Source organism: Zootermopsis nevadensis, unplaced genomic scaffold (assembly GCF_977971745.1).
Source record: "Zootermopsis nevadensis isolate Lab colony 2312 unplaced genomic scaffold, Znev_1.0 Znev_ptg000007l, whole genome shotgun sequence".
Lineage (NCBI taxonomy): Eukaryota > Metazoa > Arthropoda > Insecta > Blattodea > Termopsidae > Zootermopsis > Zootermopsis nevadensis.
In genome coordinates, this window is record NW_028259139.1 from 7,020,645 (window position 1) to 7,046,411 (window position 25,767).

A 25,767-nucleotide genomic window follows, 5' to 3' on the forward strand; every position below is an offset into this window, starting at 1 on the left:
TTACGTAAATATTTATAAAATGACTTCATAGCACGATTTGTATTTTGGTGACGTATTTGACTGTGTAACGTAATGTGTTTTAACACACGTCAGAACGACTAAAAATAACTGATAACGTAAAAGTTACCTAGTAAAATGTTCTTCATGCGTTACGACTATTATCATAATACCAGACCTTCAATATAGCAAAGTTCAACGACATGGTCTTCAAACGTACTGACAGTGTAACATGATACTACTAATCCTACTGCTACAACCTTCATACTTACGTTTCACGTAGCCACTCCACTGACTTCATGGCTGAACAGCACAAAGCAACTTGCACTCTGTATTTATAAATGCACTTAGTTTATATTACAGCAACTGCAGTTTGTATATGAATTACTTCTGTAAATTCAATTACTATAACAAACCAATAATCACAAACAGATACTCTGTAATATCATACAGACTAATAATTATCAAATAAATACACACGTAAAATAATTTCCACGTCTTTCACTTTTGCATGCGGCGACACGACTGTCACCTGTCACGTGCTGGATTCGTTCGGGAAAGACCGGCTTCACTTCGTCAACTTCCGGAAATGAAGCGTTTAGCGCGTACATTTAAAATGTTGACAGCAAGACGCCAAAGGCTAAGATAGTTTATTTATCAGGAAACAGATGTCATATGCTACAGGGGAATGTTTTAATTCTTCGGAAGATCTCAGTGTATGTAATGCAGGCTACGACAAAGTAAAATTCTTATGAACGTGAAACGTGGTTTCTCGACATGAGGAGTGAACAGAAATTAAAAGAATTTGAAGGTACTGACAATTTGTGTACCTGAAAAAGTAAAAAAACAAAAAGATCGAAAAAGCTGCATAATGACGAATTTCATAATTTGAACTATTTACCAGATATTATTTTCTAGCCAAAGAGATTGAGACAGACATAATCAATTTTCAGCATAGAACAACTTTATTACACATTTTCAAATTACGTTACGAAACACCCTGTATATTAAAAAATCGTTTCTGAAGAATCATTCCAATCCAAGAAGTTCATAAAATAGTCTCGAAACAAGTACTGTAACATTTGTTTTCTCTTTACATTCACGCCCATTTTCAAACTTCGGCCTACGCTTAAATTAATTATGAATTTTGGAATAGTCCATGTGTCATGCAAGTTGAGATGTGGACCGCGGAGGGGGAGGGGGGGTGGATTCTTGGTGGCGGTAACTCAAATGTCGCGTGACGTGTGTTCATACAGAGAGTGCGTGTCGTTATAAATATGTCTGTTGGTTTTCCGGTTGTATACGTTCATTAATACGGTGGTGAAATTTACGTAACTTCTTGTTATAGTCCAACACGTCTGCCTGGTAGACGGAAGGATTGTATTAAACACGGAGGCTACGTAAAAAAACTACCGTATATGGAATAAAATTGATATGATGTAGAAAGTGAAATCAAATATGTAAAGTCCAAATTTTTGTTTAAAGATATTTACTGACGATACATAACTCTCGTCCATCAAAAAATGGTGCGTAATCTGTAATAAACAAAACTATGTTTGTCTGTCTATGGAACTCAATGCCACTCTAGACTGAGAAACCACAGTGTATTAATGTTTAATCACGTGAATTGCAGAATTCACATACAAAAATGTCATGTCGACTACCATTAACAAAGATCAAAACTGAGCCGAGCAAACACAGCTGGTCTTCATTTAACTCAAGCATCCAATTGACGGTTTATAAAAGTGGTGTTAAAATTTGTTTAAAACGGAGCCCAACAACAGAAACACGAGTTAAGGTACAAAAATTACACCACAAGAAGTTCCACCGCAGTGAAACAATCTCCCAACCTCCCCAGTAACACTCCAGACAAGACCACCTTTGTTGCTAGGCCGCTGCTCACGTCAGATGCGCATAAGTATGTACACGTGCGAACATGGTGTATTCACGACCAGAACGTGTGTTCGTTCTCGAATATTCTACGTCACATCGAAATCATTTTTCTTTCTGTTCGTGAAGCATTTAGCATTGAGTATCCTGACAAGGCGGTACTGAATAAGACAACATTACACCGAATGGTAACAAAATGTCGAAGTGTTTATCTGTGACAAGTGTTCGTCTAGCGTCTAGAGGTTCATGTCTTCGTTTAAGACGAAACATCCCGTAGAAATATCCGTAGCTTTGAACTTCTTGTTTGAGGCTATACTCACAATCAGTTGAATAACAAGCGAAAGACCTTAGGGATTTGGTTGAAAGAGAAAACACTTTTCTTCCTCCTATACACAAAGCTAATCGCACTAATGTAGTCAGTAAAGTGTTGTGTGACTTGATATTACAATATTATACAAAGAAGGCTATCTCAGCGGGCCTCATGTTCACCCCTCACTGAGTCGCCCATCCTTCCACTAACACTTCGTTCTTTTTCAGTTACAAAGTGGTCTAAGTCACTAATTTATGTACAAACTTCTTTGGCTTTTAACATATTTAGTTTATTTATTACTTGCAGAACTCGCTACAAATGAATCATTAACTTATAATTACAGCTGCGATTTGTTATTTATTTAATACGTCTCTACTGTGTTTATAAATATTTGAGTTTTTCCCACGTAAACACAACATAGTGTATACATAGGCATACAATTTCAAAGGAGGCTTATTTTGGGCACGATAGCTTGCAACAGACTATCGTAAGCATAATTCCAAAAATTTCATACGCTCCCCGTTGTCTCCAAAGATGAATGGAAATTTTCGTTCGGATGTCTTTGAGAATTAAGAAATCATTATTCTACGGGAAATATCAAATCACCAACAACCCTGATTCCCCCTGCGTCCTACAAGCATCGACGTCATATGAGCACCTTTTTCGGTGTTCAGAAAATACGTAGATAAGGAAGAATTCTTTGTGATCAAAGAACTCTACAACCATTACCTTACGAGCAGACGTTCGGGACCATGAATGTCTTTTTTCTTCAGACTAAATATTACTGTGAAGATATCCGTCTTCTGGGTTATTGCGCTGTGTAGTCTGGTTGATGTTAACCAACGTTTCAGAGGTCATACTGCCTCCGTCATCAGGGCGATGAATATGCCAACAGGGCCTATTGGCATATTCATCGCCCTGATGACGGAGGCAGTATGACCTCTGAAACGTTGGTTAACATCAACCAGACTACACAGCGCAGTAACCCAGAGGACGGATATCTTCATACTCACCGCTGTGAGAACCTCAAGTCTTAAATATTACTGTGTTTGGTAATGAAGACGAAAATATTAATCATCATTTTGTGATGTGAACAAGATTGGGAAACACTTTTCTACAACACAAGGCCACCCACTCCACTCGCAAAAATAATTCTAGTTTCTGAAACACCTTAAATGGACGGACGAACCTTAGTCCACTTTGGCTTTGAGCCCTTTATATCAAATAAAGCGGTCTACTGCACGACCTCTGATCACGACATAGGTCAAGTGGCACGCAAGCAGCTAGCCGGTAATTGCACTTAATCTCAATAATTGAAATCAATACGAGGCCATCAAACGACAAGGGAGATTTGGCTCAATCCAATCTCTCAATAGTTGGTCCCAGTTTAGAGATGTCCCTAAAGAAATATAGAAAAAAAAACCTTGTATTTCTGTCAATTCATTGTTGTCTATTTGCATGTAAGTTTACCCAAATTACATCCCTTCAGAGACTTTTAAAAAAAGTAAGTTGATTTTATTATTATGCAACGATACTTGGTTCGTATCGGGGAAAAAACCTTGTAGCGTTTGGTGGTGAGCCATGCAGTTCCAGCCCGGAGCAGGGAAGTGACAGTTGCTTTCAACTTTATTAGTGACGTCACAAAGCCAAAGCTAAATTCTTATATCGCATTTGAGATGTTAGATTCTCACGGAGTTAAACATGTCGACTGTTCTGTACTGGGTTGTAACACCACGTGGTCTTGTAAGTTGTTTCCAAAAATTCTCGAGGAACATGCCGCCTTTGTCTTCGAGTTATACTGTTTACTTCAGTTTCTTAAATGATGCGTTCCGTCTCTATAAACTGTGGACCTAAAGCGTCGACCTACAGTGTCGCAAGGAGAAAGATTGTGAATTGTGACATGGAACGTCTGTGGTTCTTCGTAGTTTTCCTCAGTTGTGAACACGATAACAAACATTCTGTTCCATAAAAGACGGAGAATTTCTTAACTAAGCTACTATTAGCGTCGTTTGTTTGGCTTAAGACCCGACTTATCTTTAAACACGTGGAAACTGGAATGGCTATCAGATTGAATTAAGACTGTAAATTCTATTCAAAAATTAATGTCTACCGTCGGCACAATAAGTTGAAGCAAAGAGGGTTGTTATTTTCTGGGTAGGTCTGCTTGGAATGGCGGCAGGGGCAGGTGTTGGGTAGGAGCGGTCTCTTCCTAATTGAAGTCCGGTGTTTGGATAATGACCCTACAAATCGGCTCTCTTGACCCCTACAGGGCTCAATGCCGTTTCTGAATTAATGCATGAGATTTCTACGACAAAGAAGCGGGAAGGAAAACGTTCCTAAGGAAAAAGAAGCATTAATGTCGGCATCACGAAGGCTGCTACTGCAGTGTTACCATCTGGTGTAAGCTGACGAATATAATTAAAGCATAACTTTGAGAATAAACCGCCTAGAATATTTTACATTAAACCCCGGCTGCAAAACCTTAGGACAAAGGCACGAAACCTGAAGAAGGAATAAGTACGTTCCTCCGAAACGTTGGTATCTACCTACAGGTCCACACTGTGTTATCACTAAGGAGAGATACATCAACCTACCACCAGGTGGACGTGAGGAAAATTTCGAAAAGCCTCAGACAAGACAGCTGACAATCTGGGCGCGAATTTTAGAACATAATTAGGCTTATCCGAAAATATTTTCAAGTCATAGTGCATAAACACAAGCAAGTATATCAAAAATTCAGCGAGGTATGTTACTTGCTGGTACGAGGATAAGAATATGACGTAAAGATAAGCTAACAAAAATTGGGAAAATTTTAGACTGTAATGAAATTGTCGTTTAGAGAAAATATGCGTAAATAAAATAATTACATAAAAAAGGAGGTAATCCGAATTACAGACAGTACGAATGTGTGAGGTCTTATTGTATTATTATAATATTCTTGAATTATTATTTGCTATACCTCAACTTGGCATTTGCTTGTTAAGATAATTTGTGAATGCGATAAACAGTAATGATTCATTTAATATTCACAATTGGGTGGCATTGGTTTTCCTCAGACGGTCTGAAGAATGTTCATGAACAAACACAGCATTGCGTACACAGACTATTCCTGTGAGGCGGCTGACAACTTCGAAACGTCCGGCTAATCGTCTCTGGATAAAATGAAGCACTACGCATGCTTTTACTGAGCCAAGGACAGTCAGACCTCAAAAATTAGTTTCCCTTATCCACTGCTTTCTCTCCTGGAGACTCTTAACTCTTATTCGTGACCACGCCCAACCTTTCATCTTCCTCAGAGTTCCGACAACAGGCAGCATCCATTTGTTTTCCTTACGTCCTCAGCCAGTCATTAAAACAGCGCGTCTCTACGAACCATAATCATTCTATCAATACTGCAATTATTTGTCTTTCCACTCTATAATATTGAAATAAAAGTAAATGTAATAACATCTTGAAGTCGAAGATCGTCTAAATTATATTTAAGAATTCAGTCCGTACCGCAAAGAAAACACAGCGCTTCACCATTACGAAAATCAACTGGTTAACGCCGTTTAAGTAAATAATCCGTGTTTAGAATAAGAATTACATAAAACCTACAAACACAAAATGAAGATTTATTGATTTTTTTAAGCAGGTGGGACGCGTAGATACCATTGGGCTTTGGAAGAGTAAATAAACACTAACACTGAAATACATTTCGAAAATAAAAGGTAGTCACATGAACAACTGAAATTATTTAGAGACATCCTTATATGGTAGGGGAAATAAGAAAGGACAAACTTCGAACGTTAGGTACTGGGGGGGATTGGCATTGCGGACCAAATTACTCTTAAATAAGGAAAGTAATTCAGAAATAAAGTAATAAAAGTTCGTCTAACTAAATTTTGCATCAAAGAACGCTAATTTTCGCGTCGCTTTGGAGAACTATAGTTGAATCCGCGCGTACGATGTAATTCGTGATTACGAAACATCTACTGGAAAGATTTATGTCATCATTAACACTATGTAGAATGCAAAATTTTAGATTTCATAACAGTTTTCGTGACGATTGTGACGTACCTGATCATTCTGTCCAGTCACACAGCACAAACTCATACCACTTCAGACGTATCTGCAAAATAAACAAATATATAAATAAAATAAAGTTAAATGAAACATAACAATGTTCAAATAAACATTACTAAGGATCTGAACTTCTAGGTTATGAAGCTGTGCAATTACAAGAATAAATACATCCATCATGGCGCCATAATCTAGACAATCACGATCTTAATTAATCCTTTAATTATCAGTGGTAAGTATATGTACCACATGGTTCAACAATCTATATCAATGTATTATGCCCACAGAGCGTATTCATGGGTTTCAGAATAAACATCGATTGTTTTCTAAACTACATTTAATGACGTATTGGTAAGAATTTGTGTTTTCTTTGCGGTACAAATTGAATCTTTAAATATTATTCAGATTAGCTTTGTAACAGAGCATGGGTTCGAGTTCCTTACCAGGCGAAAGAATTATTTACTACCTGAGTGAATATCAGATTCTCAAGAAGGTTAATTTCATGGAGTTTATTGGTGAGAGGTTTTTTTATTACGTATCTGCTTCACTGGTATGGGACTAACTCATTATTGGTCGACAATACACACCGAACACATAATAAAGTGATCGATGTGTGAAATTGACATTACCCATGCAACCGATACTTATGGACTAAGATGAAAAGTTCATAGATCTATCAAAAGATCGCAGCACGAAGAAGGTACGTTCTGTGTTGCGTAGCTGCCACCAGATGGCGAGTGCTTACACTATATCTCGTTCGCACGCACGACGAAACCCTTCTATATAATGATACAGTACGTGCCTGGAAGATGGCAGCACCATTCACAATTGTCGATGGATGGAAGAAGGACCAAATGTATCTAGCGACTCAATTAAATTGTGGCGAATGGACAAAATATTGCTGTTCTTTAAACAATCGGCAGTCCGCAGTTACGGAAGGCTCTCGATTCGAATCTTTCATGAGACACTAATTACCTGAGATTTTCATGATTTTCTTCATTCTCTAAGGCGAATTGCCAGTTCCTTCCTTGAACAATACCTTTTCCTCTCAAACCATTTCATCAATAATTCTTATATAGTCGAAAATGAATACTGTCCATACCTGACTACGAAGTAACCAGTCATAAGCATTAAATCATAATTTAATAGAAACATGGAGAAGGACAAATACCCAAAAGTGCTCTCAGAACAGTGCATTTAGTTTAAGAATGGCGTATATCCACTATCTAAAGAAACTATGTTATAAGAAGAAAGGTTGAACGTGTCTTTCTTTGCAAAACCTTTAATTCTAAGACTGTTATTATACCGGTACGCTAAAATATATATTTTCAGCCAATACATATTGTCTGAAATGCGAGAAAGTTCAGTTTGTCTTTTAAAACATATATTGGAGACCCGTTCTACTAGACTCGGGCTGCGTAAAAGACATATTCGGGTGGCACGCGAACCGCGGACCGCTGATTGGCTAACCCACTGCCAACAGGAAGCAAACCGTCCTTGATGGTGTAACGACGTGTGGGCGAACCTTCTCTCTCTCTCACAAGCAGGCAACATAACACCTGCGAGATCCAAGGAGCTTATTAATATGTCTGTGACGTCATTGCATTTACTCATTCATCACGCCAGATGGCAGGCCAGTCCCTGAAACTACGACATTAGCAAAGGAAACGGTTTAGCTACATCGTAGGGACTTGAACTTGAACAATGGGAAGTGACGGAAAATAAGAAATGCATTTTTTTTGTGTCTTTCCCAGCGCTAATGACATTTTTATGGCACATTCACTGTCTGTTGAGAGTAGTGTCTGAATGTTAGATATTCTCATGCTACATACAGCATCCTTTCAATTCTCCTACATTACGTTTCTCTGATAGTGTTCATAAAAATTCATTTTACCAGACTCACACATAGTAGTCAGTACTCTGGAACATTTCAACACCAGTGAATCGAACTGTCCAAAAATTAAACAATTAATGTGACAGATTGATTCATGGCTGTCTTCTGGGTTTTAACGCCGTGTAATCTGATAAAAGTTTACCGACGTTTCAGAGGTCCTAGCTACCTCCATCCACCTCGTGCTGATGACAGAGGCATCTAGCACCTCTGAAACGTCGGTAAACTTCTATCAGACTACACAGCGCAACAACCCAGAAGACAGTCATCTTCGGACTCACCGCCGTGAGTACTTAAAATCTCACTGACTCGCGGTTATTTTAACGCCCATCCTGGTTGATGTTTTCGTGGTTTTCCTCAGTCCCTCCAAGCTTCCCTATTCATGTGTTACATCAACTCCCTCGCATTAAGCACTATTAACCTCTAAAGTTGACAGTGTCCATAAACAAGGTAAGAATCGATAAATTCTTTGTATCACTACAGTTCGATTCGAACGTAGGCGTCAGGTTTCGCTTAAATTTTCAAATCTTTCTTCAAGCAAGCCCTGATCCCGTTGGTTGGTGCCTAATTCTCCACAAAGAAAAAAAAAATTATTCGTGTCCTTTCACAGGTAACTTTTTCATTTCTTACTGGGGGAGTGTTTACTGAATAATTCAACTGATAAATCTCCATTACAGGTCTACCAATCGCCCACATGTCTGACTCGAATAACTACCATTTCTTTTGCTCTGTTCAAATTTGAAAGTGCTACCAAGACCTGTCGTGTCCTTGTTCGCTTCTTGTTGCTAACACCTGCTCTGATATCAGATTCCAACAAGAGTTTTTCTTACCAAAGACAAGCTAATATTTTTCCACGCCTTTTCGGTATCACGAAGCTGCTCTTATACCAGAAATGTAAACCTCCGACCTAAACCGGTCCAAGGACATGTTTTCTTTTCTTTTAGCGCATTCACTTGTCTTTGCTGCACTGGAGATCAAAAGACGGCCGCCAGAGTCAGGTAAAATGTGGAGACACTTTGTAACCTCAGTTAACTTACAGCTGAATACGCCTGTCCAGTAGACGAACAGGTAAGAGATTTGATTTAATGAATAAAACGCCTTTTTAAAGGCATATAAAATTATATATTATGAGGCCTGAACCAGTAAGCAACAGGTGGTAAAATAAAATTAAAGATTTTAATAAAACAGTAGCTAAATATTAAGATTCTGCTTGTCGTAACAAGTTCACAAACGTGTAGAGAAATCCAAAATATTTGAACTACTAAACACGAAAGCTTAAACAATATCAGGTAACTATTATTAAAAATGTCAGTTTCGTATATATATATATATATATATATATATATATATATATATATATATATATATATATATACAGGCTGATTCGAAATGTTAGGGCCAAAATGAAGGAGCATATAGAGGGAATCAGAGAGAACAAATTTCGAATGGGTATCCATGTCCTCCGAAGTTATCCTGAATCAGTCGAGGCCACTGATGGTAGGGAAGTCTGATAACATACTCCTGAAATAATCATACTTTGCTATTCTCCTACTAGCTTAATTTTGTTTTTTATTAATGTACAAGGATTACATTAGCAATCTTACAAACCAAATTATTACAGCGGTATGTTATCAGACTTATCTACTTTCAATTGCCTCGACTGACTCAGGATAACTTCGGAGGACATGGATTCCTATTCGGAAGTTGTTCTCTCTGAGTCCGTCTATACGCCCCTTCAATTTAGCCCTAACATTTTGAATCACCCTGTATATATTACTACTGTATAGGACAGTATTGTATATCTAAAACGTTGTAAACCGAATGGACATCAAGTAGATTGTATGGCAAAAACAGAAGTTTGAACTAAGCTTAGGCCTGCATAAAATTAATCAAAATACGTCATAGGACTCAAAAGGCACACCAGGCAAGCCTTTAAGTCAAGTGGCGTCTAAACGTAACCAGAATCAAAATGGTTCAATAACAAACTTCCACCAACTTTGGACGAAACGGGTGACGTAATTTGGAGCTGCTACTAGCGGACAGAAGGACGTGAGGAATATGATATTAGACGTTTATAGAAACATAACCTAAAAATAAACAAAATAATTGCAGAGGCACATGACGAAAGTCGACTGGTTTCACACAAGTACCGCAGGTCGCTGACATAGTTTCTAATGTTGCTTACGTAACTACCTAAATCCAAAGCGGGCTTCTTTTTAAGCACTGAGCACGTCCAATCACATTCAACCATAATCAACAAATTCGTTTTGGTTCTACGAATGCCAGACAGGTGGTGCCAACATTACTTATTCTGGCTCCTTCAACAAATACAAACAAAAACCTCTGCTAACATGCATCACGTTCGTTCGCCAGATTATGAACGAACGATTTGCTCACGACACGTACGCTTTCAAGAAAAGGACGCACACTGTGACGCGCGTTGTTTTCACAACAACGATCGAAGACATAGAATACGTACTAGGCCACTCACTGCATACTCTGACGAGTAAATTCGCAAATACAAATATATTATTTATTTAAAGTATATTTAACGACGCTATCAGAAGCTCAGACAAGACGTACGGTTCAAATTACAGCATGATCAGTGAATAAATAAATTTGGAAGAATCTACCATCGCGACGCCGACTCCGAAACGTAAATGAAGCCAATACAAGCCTCGGGACGCCATTGGGCACAATGTTGAAAAACCGACACCAAAGCATCGCGATGCTATTCGTCGCGACGTCGATTACAATGTGCAAACACAGCCGACAGAATCCTCCGGAATCCATACAACCGATGATAATTGTCGCCACACAGCCAATCGGTTTGCACAGGAGAGTCTTAGGTTGACGTTACTTAACACGGCCTATAAGATCGACGCCAAGCGTCACAACGCCGCCACAAGGCGGAATATCTGACACATGAACGTCCAGATGCCATCGAACACGACATGGAAAGCCAACGCAAATCGCCAATTTTTCCCTCCTCTCTCTCTCTCTCTCTCTCTCTCTCTCTCTGGCTTCACAGGGTTTAAAACGCTATGAAAGGATAAATGTCGCGACAGCTCAGTCACTGACTAGACCGCGTTCGATTCTCGGAAAGAGCGGAAAGTTCCTTTGTTTCCAATGCGTCAAAATGGTATGAGGGTAGTTACCCTGTAGTGGCGTCAATTCGACCAATCACTACCATCTAGTACCCATTTTAGAAACGAAGCTAAACCTACCCTTCCTTTCTGGTGTAATACTTAATTAAATTCAAGCAAGATGGTACCCAAAGTATATAGTCTTCTTCCGTAGACGTAAAGCGACGTCACCAACGATAATCATAAGTCAACTAGTTAGTCCAAATACACACAGGGAGGTCCAGCTAATGCAATTTCCTGTGCACAGGGCTGGGATAGCAACAAGCGACTCATCATCTCAGGCCTTGATCCAATTCTCATGTCGACTAGTTCTCTCGAACCTTAACTGGAATTTATTGCTCGTATTATTATAATAGTCCCATTTATTCATTACGAATGATGAATGCGTGATGTGGGTTTGGAAGCGAAACAACCTGACATGGGCTGAGGTTTGCTTGTTAACATAAATAGGATGTGACAGTAAGAGCCCCTATGTTGTGTTGGCGAGCACCAATTCTGTCTCCCGTTGAACGAATTGACGCAGTGGAGAATCTGTAAGTAGCCCATGACACATGCGTAATCAGTGCCGAGGTATGGCTCTTAAAGTAAAACTTAACAAACGGGAACTATTTGATGGAAACATGGAAAATAATATCGCGCAGGCCTCTTTACAACGGGGTAAGATAAGACCTGAAGAGTCTTCGGTCTAAGACGAGTTGTTCCACGGGGGTATCCCTGAAATTTTGGTCAAAATCTCCCAATTTTTGCCAAGATCTTCAAATTTTGGTCAAAATTACCAAATTTAGACAAAATTGCCAAAAGGTTGACTCGTGTGGTATCAGAAAAGACCGATCCAGTTATAGTATTATAAAAATCTGGACGGTCTTTTCACCCTCGACCCAATAACCAAGAAAGACCTTTTAGTACCATTTTTGAAAACTAATGTCCAATTTTCGTTGTCTTTAACAATACTTATTCACAAATGACAAATCACCATAGCATATGCTCAAATGTAAGTTGTACTGAAATTTGCAACAACAAAAAAATTATACAATAATACAATGAGTTAATAGCATTTGTGGCACTTGTACGTAAAGCAGCAGACCAGATAAGAATCACGACTTTTTTCCAGATTCTTCCGAGTAAAGAGACACATTAACTTGTAGTAACTAGCAACAAATTAACAAATAATTTTCCGAGCCTCGTTACAAGTGGTCTCGGGTCGTATATGGCCCACAGGCCACCAGTTATAGACTACGCTGGTGTAACCTAAGTGTAACAGTAGGGTACCTTGTTGCACGAAATTGTGTAAAGGGCGGGAAATTGGTTGAAGTAATTGTTCCCGTTGGCCCCTATCATACAGCATTGCATCTAATCAACCCATACATCCTGATTTACTCCCGCGGTGACGTCACACAGCGCCTTGCGTTTAATGAATTGATGAGAAGGATATTTGTCAAACTAGGGGAGCAAAGTCGGCAGACCCCTTCTAGTGTGAAATTAATGTAAAGCGGCAGTTGGAAGTTACTGTGCCGTGTAGCAGTAAACACTATGTATCCATGCGCGAGAACTTTATTCAAGCGATAAAATGTCCTCAGGTGCACAGAAATGCATCTGAAAATAAAGCGTATAGGCTGTAAACTACATTAGAAATCACTTCACTGAAAGTTTCTAGAATGCTGTTAAACCAGCTTTACAAATTAAATATCCTTGATAACGGATTATCTTTGTCAAGTTCACGGTTACTCATCGGGGTAGAAATGTCCTGCTTCTATACAACCCACAAGAATCCAGTCCATCCTTGCACACCATATCCCTCCAAGATCAATTTTAATATTATCTTCCCATCCATGTCTAATGACCTCTGTCGTTCAAGTTGTCCTGGCCTCTTTTATGAATTTCTCACTTTCACTAAAGGTTAATACATCCCTTTACTCTCAATCTCGATTTAAATACACAATTTATTCTCAGTTAATGAAGTAGGATTTGAGGTTCTCACAAAGATGACTGGTAGAAGTTCACCAAACTTGGTAAACTTCTACCAGGCTACACGGCGCTACAACCCAGAAGACAGCCATCTCCGAAAACTATTCTGTGTTGTGTCGGGGAACGTATTTCCGGAGTCCTCAGGACAACTCCATTAAATCAATGTAGATTCTAAAATCAACAAATAACTACTGATTTTCAGGGCACATTCTTTCTTCGCAAAGAATAACTAAAGAGTTTTATAAGTAATCGGAATCTCGCTATTAAAGTCTTATTTCCAGGCTACACGATGGAAAGTCTGGCTTAAATTCTCGGCAGGAGAAAAAGGTTTTCTCTTCGTCACCGGGTTTAGACCGTTTCTGGGACTCACCCAGACACCCACCCAACTTGTGCCGCAGACAGTTCGCCCTGAGACATGGCGGCCAGAGCGTGAAGCTAGCCACAATCCTAAATCTAGTGCCGAGGTTAAGAATTTATTCAGCTACACGTCAGATTCCTTGCAGATATCCTTCTTCATGACGTAATGCCTCAACGTAAGGACAAATGTTTTAAGCCGTTTCTGCATATCTGTTACAGAAGCTTTAAGTATAATTTTTTCATTTGTATGTTGTGTGAAATTGTCCCAAAGGTCGAAGACTCTGAAATGAACGCGCTACAGGTCCAGGATACAGCCAGCAAGACTCTTTTTAATAAAGTTATTTCTCAGTAATTTTTATAATTTACGACGTCCACACTGGACGCCAGCGTCGCGGCTCGAATCTGAATCTTTTCATGTCTATACGGAATTTTGGCGCAGTGTCAGAAAATATGGTACAATGAACTGATGTTACAAAGAATCAGCAAAGCGACGAAGTCTTAGAACTGACGCGCCAGACGAAGTATTTCGGTTTTAATTAATCATACTTGTGGGAACTTACCAGTCGCCAGACGGCATTGACGTATAATCCCGAATTTAAAAATTTCAAAGTATGCCGATAAATTATCTGAGTGTAATTACCTGACATGATTCTGTCCTTTTGAACGATACCTAAATATCCAAAATTAAAGTTGTGTCAACAAATACCTACGTAATATCATAAGTAAACACAGGGTTTATTTAAATATAGCGTATTTATTCAGTGGCGTGGAATTGAACATAACTCAGTGTCTGTGGATAAAGAACACTTTTTAAAGACGTTAAAATGCGTATGATAGTTTGTGACCAGTAGTCCGTCCGCCAACCTCATGTTTTATTTATATAACTAATCGACGTATTTCGATTAAATTTGGTATTAAGAGTAAACATTAAAAAGTCAGGAGAATTTAATTTTGGTACATTTCAGTATACCAAATTTCTATTTTACTTGCAACCGAAGACAAAGTTCTAGATTCATTCCGTAAAATAATAGAGAGATCTTATAAAAATCTGATGTACGGCAAAAACATAAACATAATTAACTCCGGTTTCAATTTGAAAATTATTTTAGTATTGCTGACATTTAAAAATACATTCGACAATTAGTTCCGTGTTCCATTTAATAACTATACTGTAATTAAATTTAAAAATAAATACTACAATAAATAAAAAAAACTAAAACTACAATAACTGCATTTCACTCCTTTCCTAGATTGTTTTAATTCTTTAGAACAATACGAAAAATGCCTTTAACCATGGTAATAAAGCGCTGAAGCTAGATTAGAATTTTAGCACGTACTTAATAGACATAACTATAAAAACTGCTACCTAAGGACCCAAAAATGCAATAAACCTTTCAGAAAATTATAAGTCTGGCCACATGCGAACATCGACCCACAACTTGCCACCATTATTCTATTCTAAACCAAAGTGAGGCCGCAAAGCTTTGATTAACTTCACAACGCAGCTGGGGACACGCTTCACAAATGTTAATTTCATTTCGATTGAAGTATAAACGATCTTACGACATTTATTTTGGCAACCTTTCCCGAGAGATGACTTTCATTCAAGAATTTAATTTCGACATTCGTGAACCAATGAACAAATGTCGATTCTGAATGGAGACTTCGTTACCATTCGTATGATGTCGTAAACAACACTTTCCCTATCTTAACCACGCATTCCCATCCTCAACCATTTTCCTTAGTTCAAAATCTAATTTAGATATTCAGATATTTACCACCGTACAAAATTTCATAACCTGAAACTATAAGGCGCTTTAACGTCTTCAAGGCGCGGTGCTTAGACACGGGAAGTTTTAACTTCATCTTATTTAGCGACGGCAGTCACTTGAAACGGTTGTCCTGTCTCTATGTTGTCAAAAACTTAAATAAATAATTAAAGTAATGCACAGTTTAGACCCGAGGATAAACAACGAAGTAGTTTGCAAGTAGGGGTAAGTTCAAAAGGTGTGGTCATACACCGGCTAACAGCTGAATTATTTCTACGTCTAACAGGATTAAGGAAACAAATCGTTTGAGATGATAGTGAAATCTGACGACGGAATGATGTCCAAAACATGTCACATGTGATAAGTAATAGCCCATATGTACGTTTTCATAAACTTTACAATTTTCTGTGTGTTAGAGCATGCGTGCAGAAAGTCAGATCATTATGTTTTTATTCTCCTTTTTACACGAAAAAGTCCGACAACCGTCTTATCATCGATTCATTATATGAGTCAAAGGAATTGGAAACGGTTTGCGCTGTCTTTGAAAACCACTGGATTAATAGGCAAGCCACACAACGCACGCGTACGTGAATAATATTTATTTACTGCTGACCGGAAAAATCAAGATGAAAGCGCAAATGCCATGTTAGCAGAAGCGTCACGTCCTGTAATTAGGCGTCGAGACGTGTCTGATGGTGGAAGCAGCAGGTGTCACATGATAGGCTTGAGAGCCGGCCAAGTTTCGGCATTTCATACGGATGCTCGGATGCTATATGGTAGTCACGTGATTGTCAGAAATCATCTTGGCTTCCCCCACCTACGGCAGGATGTCACACAGTGCCAGCGCGTCGCGAAAACCATGCAGTTTCCCCGACGTCTAAATATTATACAATTTTCTATTCATGGATTTAAGACGTGCTCAATTTATTTCATTCCGGGATGCAATCTATTCTCTTCTTGCATCACGAATTTCTTCTTTGTCTTAAATTTTCTTCCTCTCTTTCATTCTCCATAACATTCTCCGTTTTGTCTCTATTTTAGTATTCGCTTTTTCCTCACTGTCTTCCGGCTTTCATAAGCACATGTCATTTTTCTCCCAAATATTCTTGTTTCATCCGTTCACAATATGGTGGAGGGAAACTCTTTACCTCTTCATGGGTCTGCAGTCCCCATTGTCCAACCCCCAGATGACAGAGAAGAAAATATGGAGCAGCGGTGGAATAATATTGACAGGGAAAGACCGAAGGACTCAGAGAAAAATAAAACTGTCCGATCGCCATTTTGTTAACCACAAAACTGACATGAACAGCCCGTGCCTCCGAGAAGCAAATGGGTGTCCACCTGACCTATGACATAACACTAGCAGAAAGTTCATTAGTAAAATTATATTAAAATACTCGTACCAATGGCGAATAATATTAAGTTTGTTAGCAGGAAATAAGAACCCATGTTGCAAAGCATTAAAATGAAACTTCTGTGACTATTAGCGCCTCGACGACCAGACGTCAATCACAACGAAAATTCAAGGTAATTGTGGAATGGCAACAGACCTCAAACAAAAAAAAGAAATGGTCTTTCAATGTCGTATCTTCCGGAATATACTTCTGGTGCTTTCGAGGGTGGCTGCCAACAACGGCCCAATATACGTCGGAAAGTCTGTCAGATGCCTCGCGCCCCCGGCATACCGCGACCCAACATTCCATGGCATTCAGTAATGCGCGCGCATAATTAGAAAGAAATGCAAACTGCAGCTGTGCGAATTTATACTGTACATTCACAGAGACGTAAGAAAGACTGTGAGCCAGGTGGCGTGTGGTCCATGGCTCATTCATTCCTCGATAAGTCATCTTCTATTTTTAAACATCAATGATTTTCATACTTAATAGTTTATTCTTGACCGTTCCAGATTGCTAAAAATCACTCTTTTGTGACAGTACTCAACAGTGCACTACGTCGTCAAGGCTCAGTTAATTCCACAGACCAAAGAAGTTTGGAAGCTAACAGTCGCTCAACTAGTCTAGAAATTCTTAACATTAGAGGACGAGAAGCTTAATTTTCGTGTTCAAAACAGCACGCTACTGGTGTCATTCGGTCCATGGTCGAGGCCCTGTGTACATTCCGTAGTGACATACTGTAGGACCACCTCTTGTCAGCTGTATTTTTCCATAAACACCAAATATTTCGTTTTAATTATTTTCAGTCAGACGGTACAATTCACTGCAATGACGAATTGTTCAGTTTTCACACAGGGGAGCGTAAGTTGCCTTCAGAAACATTCCTGAGTAAAGTACGAGTGTCAGGCAGCTGGTCTCATTTTCGATTGGTCGATAAGTTTGACGGTTCGGTGGTTCTCATTGGTTCAGTGAAGCACAAAACATGAAGAAAGAATAGAGAAACTCGTAGGTTTCTCGAATAAAAAAAGATTCTTTCTGTTTTCATGGAAGAAATCTTTTCTGCTTGAGCAAGAAGTGAGCTTTAGTAGGCCGATTATCTGTAACCGGATGTGTTAAGTGTCGACCCGCGAAAGAATCAGTTTGTCCCTTTCCTGCCAATTTAATCACGATCAAAAGAACTACTTCATAACTATGTCGTCTGGTAGAATTTGACCTCCATTATCACATCGCCCTGATTATGGAGGTAGTTAGGACCTCTGAAACTCTGATAAACGTCTGCCAGACTACACGAAGCTACAACCCAGAACACTGCCATCTTCGATAAAAGACCAAGTTTCACTCCCATACAAAAAGACACGTAAAATTATAGTGTTTAAAAATTTCAGTTATTACATTTTTAGACAGCAGATGGGAAGACGAAAGATTCTTAACTTCATGGTAGCGTCTTAATTTCCTCCTAAATTTATTTTTGATTTATAATTGTCGTTACCAAATATTTGAAATTCGTCACATTTTTCACGGAGTTATTACGTTTCGATATTAGTGACAGCAATCGATAGGCTACTGAACGTCGATACAGTCCGCGTCTACCAACCGCCACACTCGTTGGGTGTCACTGCAGTGACAACCTATCACCTGAAGACGGGAGCAGAGCCAACTCCAGAAATATCACGTGTATTAAATATACCTCTGGCAATCTGCAATGTTCACTGTGTTAAGGCGTAGCATCATTTAAATAACCCAGGGGAAGGAAATGTCTGGAAATTGTGAACCGGTCAGATTCCTGGGCTTTAAATACGTCCAGTCCAAAGGTAAATATGACGAAAATGGATGTTCCCAAACACAGGCACTGCTGTACCAATGGTTCGGAAAGTAGAATTCATCTGGTTTGACTATGGGTTAGCATATGTGGACATATTTTGCACCAAAAATGAGATGATAGTGAGAAAAGGATTTTAGATAGTAATATATTCAACAATCTTGCCCTTTATTTTACACTCAAGAGATTTTAACTACAGTATTTGGCACGGAATCAGGCACTTCAACACATCTATCTATCTATCAATAATACAATAGCCAATGTCCGTCATGCTCGACTGTGTAAACACACCCTTCGTGAGATGCGGGAAAAATGGTTGGCTTTTGTCAGCATGGTAATGGACGTTCGGATTCCATAACAGGACACTTATTAGCCCGTTGAAAAATTAAACTCCCAAAGCTCGTCGTCCATATTGCCAAAACTATTTGAATTAAATGATAATTTATTTGACAGTGATGTATCAACTACAGAGTTTAACGTCCGTCACAAATAAAATATTTAACCGAATATACATTAAAACGCCTATTCATGGTGAATAAAATAAGTTATTTTAACAGTTTAAAATTGTGGGGAATCAGTCGTAGGAACGCAAAATGTTATTTGGCGACAAGAATTTGCCCTTCCTGAACAGTATGTAGGCCTGCTTGTTCCTTTACAAAGCCAGTACTGATTGGTTCCGCCACTCAAGTGTGATTACCTTGTGGTTGCTTGTGGTCCACTGTACTAGAACAAAATACAAAATACAAAAAGAAAAAATGCTAAAGTGAGATGAGTAAGAAGTACGCCTCGCTTCGTAATTCCTAAGCGATCTGCTCAGCTCAGACCGTAACGGGAGGAAGGGAAATTCGAACACCAGACGAGAAACCGACTATTTTGACGGATTTCTTTGTGGTTTCGTCCGACATTCTAGAAATTCGAAAAGCAAGGTCATGCAAAAGATAATGCAGAAGGTAAATCTGATTTAGTGTTGTGCAATGTCAAATAAAATCTTACATCGAGATTATAAAATCTGTTCTTCATTGTATACAAGTAAATGAACACAGTAGGCCGTTGATTAATAATTACCATCCAATATTTTAATATCATACGTATAGACGCATTAGTCGCGAAGGTAGGAATGCAAACCAAGACTGGCTGAATTCAAGGTTACTACGCCAAGCTTAGTATTCAGAATTTGTAGCTTACGAAACGTCGTATATATTAAATATACCGCACATAATTAGAAATTAAAAACTATTCGTTGAAGACGTGGACTTGTTTGATTCTAACACTCGCTTATATTACGGGATAATTATTGTTTGCTTCCTTCGTAAGCTTGTGTAAATATTTACAGCCGAGAGGGTTTGTGGAAATTCGTGTGGTGACGAGGTTCCAAGCCTTTGCCTCGGTCTCGCTCGCACGTACAAACAAAACACTTGCCCAAACGAAGGCACTTTGCAAAGACAACGTAAACTGAGTACTCGGCCAAGCAAATTCCGTGTGGCATCAAATATGGCACACTAAAACTTTCATAAAACAGAATCTGGATGAAGTGTAATTAAATTCTTTTGTCATATCACATCCGTGTTCCAGCTATTAGCTACTGAAAAATAATACAAAATTACTTCTCGTAAGCGGATATTGTTTAAAGCAGAAATTACAAAAAATAACCACATATAGTTTGGTATATTATTTGTTTTACTGTTAATAAAATTTTCTTCGTACTGTACCTCCTGTAACTTATCTGAGAAAGAACATATTATAAAAATGGTAAATACTGAAAACCTACAGCACACAGAATGCGAATAGCAGGCCTGTAAGTTACTACAAAAGAATAAAGGAATAAAATACTTAAAGAAGAAATACATAAAACAATGAAGTAAATAAGAAAAGAAGACAGCTTGAAAATACGTGTTGTTCAGCCGGCTAACAGTATAGCGTTCTTATATAAAGGAAAGACGCCATATATCAAATACCTTCCTAATATGGAATACATCTATGTTGGGAATATGAAATACGACGCTGTAACGCCATGTAGGTGCTTGGCGTCAATGACGCATAAGTCCTGAAGTGTTTCTAAGTCAGTCTTGCTACTTGCTGGTGGAAGTTAAAGCGTCTTTCTTCCCTCCTCCCCCCCTCCTCACAATTCCTACAAAACAGAATGTCCAGGCACAGAAAATGGCGTTTGGCATGATAATGTTGCTAACAAGGTGATTACAAACATGTCTAGCTTGTAATTTGAGTCATAAATAAATAAATATGTGAATATTAAAATTTTCGAAAATAGGCCTGTGTGTTAAAACGAAAATCTGCATGATCTAAAACTTTCACGCGAACCGAATTAATGAAAAATTCTTTCAGGCTATCAGCCATGTCAAACGGTAAAAACTCTCCCGACGTTCCAGGGACGGTCCCATCGTCAGGGCATCAGGGGCCTTAATGTTTGGGACGCAGATGGTCCCTGACACGGCTGATAGCCCGAGGGTATTTTATCAACATGGAAATCTGTCTGTACTGGAATAACTTTCGTTCAGGGTTCATTTACAAGCAGGTTTTACTGCAATAATAAATATCGTGCATAGAACAATGCAGAATGCATAAGTATCGTAATTGACATCACAACTACGACGGAAGCTTGGCACGGTTCCAAAAATTAAAGCACGTCATGAACTCTTGAAGTCTGGAGGTAATATTATTTGTTTCACACGTTACTAATCGCAGAGCTTTCAAACGATGATTGGAGGATCCCTCGGCGGCGAATATAAAGATCACCATCTTCATTACAGCTTTCAATTTGTTCAAATGTCACGTATGTATAAAGACTAAAAGATTTTGGATTGTAATATTCTGGGTTCTTGTGCCGTGTCTTGTGTGAACATTTAAAAGAAACATGCTACCTCCATCTTCAGGGTTAAAGTGCAACAATGCCCTAAAATCAGTCCTATGAGAGAGAGAGGGGGGAGAGAGAGAGAAGAGGAAGACGTAAGTAAACAGGCCACATTACTTCGTAAGACTTCCTAATTCCCACACATCTCTAAAAACAGAGATCTTTGAAGAAAATTAACGTGGCAGGACTTCGTTGTGTGAGTTTCCCCCTAAAATAAAAGCCAATGGATGAATTGTCATGACGTAATAGTGGCCCATCCAAGTAGTAGTTACGAGGGACAGGTCGTAAACGGTAGCCACATTCCTCGCCACTCTAACGATAAGAGCTGGGACCAGTAGGTGCAGAATAAAGGCAGTCGAAGCTTGAAGGACAGTGAACACTTCGGCCACGACATATCAGCGGTGTCAACGGTGCGATTATACGCCCGTAGATTACAGCAGGGGAATTTTATCCACTGGAGAACTCTACAGAACAGCATTTCAACAAAATTACCTATGGCATTATCATACCAAACCACTCGGAACTTGATTCTGTTTGTTGTCGACCGTGCCCCAACTCACAGCCTTCAGGATCGGCACGCAATGAACAACAAAGAATGCGTTAGACATAAAAAAAGCCCTCAGAATTGGAGTAGCTTATCGGCTTTTCTTCTCTCCTTCAACTCTACTTTATTTCTTCACGAAAAATAACAACAGCCGAATGATGGATTATGATTGATTACCCTTAGTCTGCGTGGAAGGCGTGATTATATGGACTGCGTGTTTAAATATGAAAAGAATAGAACAGTAGGGAGACAGACGTAATTTTTGAAAACAACCAGTCATTGAAAATAAAGAAATCAAGAGGGAATACACAGACCTCATTTTTTCTTCTGTTCAGTGACTGTGGAGGACTACGAACTGTACAGAAATGACATAGCTTCATTCTTTGACAGAAATTAATTGGATAATTTAAAACACATAATTACCCACACGCAAAATCCATAAGGTAGGCAGATTCATGAGCCAAATTTATTCTAACATTTTGTGTAGTGGGAAGACCAGCTAGAAAAATTTCAGTCTTACTATCGAAACCGACAATAATATTTATTTCAACTCGATAAAGAGTTAAATTATAAAAACAGCAGACATCATTTAATACAGCTCTTTAAAAATATTTTGTGGGTGACTGATTATTAATAGAGCCGTTTAAAGAGCTCAGTCCACCCCTGACCACGTGCATCCACAAAATAATCGACGTGCTGAAATTAACATTTAAACGTTAACAAATAGGGAAAAGAGTAGGCAGAAAAAGGTTCAGACATTGAGAGTGAGATTTGGCTGGTTGCCATGTGATGTGATAGCTGGTGGTCGATCACCGATGGCCGCTCATCAAACCGCACATGGCATTAAGACACCTAAACATATCGACCGCGTGTGAATTCTGATAGGATAATTGACACTGTTCGTCCGCGATTTCGGTGCTGTCCTTCGTAGATTGGGCTGTTACGATCCAACCGTTTGTCAAAGACGGAAAAGCCTGAATTAGGCCGAATGAGGGCAGTGGGTTTAAAATACAAAATTATACTTGGGTGACTGTCGTCAGAACCCCTTAAGATCGAACCTACAGCAATATTCGCACCGCAGAATACAGTAGATTCTCTTCATATTTTTACTTACGCTATAAATTTTCATACTCTGCAGCTACCACACCTGGTGGTTTATCCCCCAACCGGTTGTTTAGCTTCAAGTTTGTTCTGTGACCATAAATAATGAGCATTCTTTGTTGACAGGCTGTTGAAGAAACATTACATGGCGCTGGCCTTATTTGGATTTAGCATATTCTGCAGTATATAGTGCAAATATGATCAATTCCATGTTCTGACAAGATACATCTTGAACTTAAGTCGACATAAATGGAGCTAAATTTTGATATTCTGGTGTATAAGGCGGTTTGGACTTGTACGTAACCTTGAAGATCCAGGCAGTAAATTCCTTCGAAACGTTGGTATCTACCTACAAGTCAACACGACATTACAGTCCACAAGACCAACATCGACAAGTCCACAGCCGTGAGAACCTCAAACGCCGTGTGTAAAGTAGCCACAAAGTCAACGACAGAAAGTATTATTTATATAGATAATTCAGAATTCTTTAAGTTACATTTTATTTGCATCTTTGGCTGTTCCTTAAACAAGTTACATAATTAAATACATACATACAGAATATTAAAGTTCAAATATTTGGAGAATCTGTTCAGCAAATTTGAGTAAAGTCAGTGACAAGTGTACATTGACTGACAGCTGCCAAGTAACGGATGAGTAATATCGCGCGTCTGACTCTTAACAGCAGAACTGAGGGGTAAAACACATCTGATGCAAAGACGTGTTAACCGTGTTAGCCCAGCTAACACTTTGAAAACCGACAAACAGTGTTTTCTGTCTTACATTTGTGGTCCAGTGGCACCCCGTGCACTGAAACAAAGCAGAATCGATCAGATAAAATGCATCTTTAGCTATTTTAAGTCAGCCAGGCGATGTTAGCCATCTGCTTAAAGATTACTCTCGCGGCCAGAGCGTGGTTGGAGCTGATCACCGATGCATTTCATTTACTCACTTCTGCTGTGTCCCCCTCAACCACAAATGTAAGACAGACGACTTTTTAATTTTCGTTTTTCGAAGTGTTAGCCGCGCTAATACGGTTAACATTAAGGTTTACCCCGGTCTGGTATCAAATCACGCGACTGGTCAAGGGTCCTTAGAGACAATTCCATCCACCGTGTAACCTCACAGCTTAGACCTATATCTGGTATCCATGTCAACGTTATTTGCCCTAGGGAAGTTGACAGGCGCGCTACGTCCATCAAGGCACTAACTCAATATCTGCCAGGAGAGATTGAGGAAAACTACGAAAACCCTGAATCAGGATAGCCGGTAACTCGGTCGAGCATAGTACCTGTGAAATACAGGTCTGGATTTACCGCTACGTGTACAATACTGCACATGTAACCTGTTCCATGCATCTCTACTCCCATCTGCAGCTGTCGATCTGTGAAAACATTCACGATTACCCTCGGAAGTTATCGCCTATCCACGCACAGACGAGACACACCGATGCTAGTCGCCATGTGCGACTGATAAAAAGCCACACACTGTAACACGCCTGTGACGAGATTACTCGTTCGTTGGCTGGCAGGTGAATTTTACAGCGGCAGACTGGATGGCATCGCGGTGTATCGCCAATTAGGGCAGTTCTCATGATCAGTCCAGTCTGACTGGTTACATGACCTTTATGAGACATACAGTCAAGCAAGAAATTTGTAACATTAGTTGTTTTAACGCCACATTTTACTTCAACCGTCTTAAAATACTTCACATCGTGCAGTAGCGTAGACAAATGGTTGGTTTTTCTGATATTTGTATTTGTTACATTGTAACATGTTTTACTGATTTTGGTGTCTGGGAGAAACCACCGCACTTAAGCATATTTTAATGTTCCTATTGATTTCGAAGGGCTTCTGCAATAATAAATATATATGTATAATAATAATTTTAATAAATATAAAAATAATAATATATTAATACTCAATTAATATAATATAATGTATAATGATATGTATAATAAATAAATATATAAATAATGAAATAAACTACATATAACCGTGTGACCAACAGCAGAAAAATTACTGTTCCCAAGTATTCCATATTACGTCATTGTCAGCTTTCACGATTCACTTAGTTTCTGTCTGTCTGTCTGTCCCTCTGTCCATTCCAATATTTTTAAGGCATTATTTAAACATTTTCCGCTCTGAAGAAAACCAAGAGAAATATCAGTGCCACCCGCGATTCGAACCTGCTACCTTCCGCTTAAAAACTACGTACGAAAAGCATTAACTCCGTAACCGGGCTACATTATAAGAAAATTTTCAAGGGCACAACTTCGTTCGGTTCTGACAATTTTTTGAATGCGGTTATATTCGATATTATGTGAGGTTATGTTAACACACGCCGTGTTTCGTCAACTTCCAAAATGTCGTGTATATTAAACTGGCATTGCGCAACACAAACTGCCACGCTAACTTGTGCTGTATGACAAAACAGAAAGAGTTACTCCTGTAAGAAACTGGCGAACAAGAACTTTTAACGAAATGATTCAGTTGAATACGGGACAAGAAAACTTAAGCGTTGATCCGATGCAGAATAACACAAGCGGTGGCATTATCATGAAAACCTCTCTTCGATATTCTTCAAAGAACTTGATAATTTATATCTCTCTTCTTGATTTTTATCTCCTTTAGGTCACACCGCCATTCCCTGGTGTTAG

The 25,767-nt window shown here is 38.9% G+C and overlaps 1 long non-coding RNA gene across 3 annotated transcripts in view; it reads right to left on the reverse strand.

Annotated features, from left to right (window-relative positions):
• Positions 1 to 25,767, reverse strand: part of LOC110834742 (uncharacterized) — a 276,144-nt gene that overhangs the window by 159,385 nt on the left and 90,992 nt on the right. For 2 of the 3 annotated variants that reach the window (XR_015533920.1, XR_015533919.1), the window contains exon 2: positions 6,257 to 6,308. This is a non-coding gene — a long non-coding RNA (uncharacterized LOC110834742). Of the gene's footprint in view, positions 1 to 269; positions 508 to 6,256; positions 6,309 to 25,767 lie in introns of those variants that run through there. The other variant, XR_015533921.1, reaches the window with a different exon arrangement.